Source organism: Eretmochelys imbricata, chromosome 5 (assembly GCF_965152235.1).
Source record: "Eretmochelys imbricata isolate rEreImb1 chromosome 5, rEreImb1.hap1, whole genome shotgun sequence".
NCBI lineage: Eukaryota > Metazoa > Chordata > Testudines > Cheloniidae > Eretmochelys > Eretmochelys imbricata.
The window spans coordinates 96,348,501-96,349,834 of NC_135576.1; positions in this window are offsets into that span (position 1 = coordinate 96,348,501).

Sequence of the window (1,334 nt, forward strand, 5' to 3'; positions counted from 1 at the left end):
TGCAGGAAGCCTGTACTGCATTGTGGTTTCAGAGGAAAGCCATGATACCTTTTGCATGGTTTCACCTTGAACTTTGCCTCCCCCTGTTTCCAGAGTTTTATTCTGGTTTTTGAATCATTCAGAGCTAAAACTCTAAGACAGACTTGAAGATTGAAGATCCCCAGAAACTGCTTGCACATAATGCTGTAAATGAAAACCGCTGGGTCTTGTACACATCTTGTGGAACTGAGCAACTGTGACAATTAAATGTGTTGATAGTTGTTCAAGAAAAAATGTAGCTCTTTTTGGACACTTAGTAACTATTTTGATCCCAGAAACAGTGTTAGGGTATCAGCTGCTGCCTGACACAATCATGCACTTTTCAAAATTTCCCTTCTTAAAATAAAAATGTTGATCAATGCAGTTTAAATTTAGGCTTCTGAGTCCAACTTAATATCTGTCACCATTCCTCCCTTTCTAGTACCTCACAAATGTCCCTTAATGGTGGCTTTGCATGAAAGTGTTACAGAGGGACCTGGAAGTGAACAGCCAGTCCCCTACTCCGATAGGAGGCTGCTAATCTCATGGGTATGCGAGTGGAAGCTGATTTTTCTTAAAATGGTGTCTCCTCTTTAGCTGCAATTGAGCAACTTGCAGGAGGATGACCAAACACAGGTTGTGCTGGAGAAGTCCTGCTTCAGGGAAAAGAGAAGAGAGCCAGCAGAGTTATCATTGCAAGCAACTCCTACTCCCAAATCATGCTGACTAATTCAGTGTTAAATGTTGTTCAGCACTCATTGTAAACCAGGGCTGCTGTGTCTTAACAGGTTATCTGGCTGCGGTGAACTCTATGGCCAGTTAACCACAACCAGAGAGAGTGTGGAACAGGACAGTCCTTGTCTCAGTCGTACTTAACCAGTGTTCTAATACCATCTTTTCCTCTACACTTGAAAGGAAATATGACCCAACATTCTTACAGAAGCGGACACGTTCATGCCATGACCTAGGTTAATTGTGAAATTCTCTGATTCATCTTCTTCCCTCTTCCTAACTTGTTTTTCAAGAGGGTAAGAACTTGCCAAATTGCCAAGTTTTTTGCTTTAAAATGTATTGTGGTGTTGGAACTGTTCAAGCTGCTAATGCATACACATAACAAAATATTATCCCATTTATAACTTCATGACAGAACATATTTATCAAGAACTCCGCAGCACAGTCTAGTGCCTTGAGTACAGCTGTTTGGAAGGTATGCCAGTTGAAGGAAGCTTTTAAAGAGTAATTTCACATGAAGGCTAAAAAGTAGTGGTTCAACTTACTTTTGCCAGCTCTACTGAATTCATAGGATATAACATAAC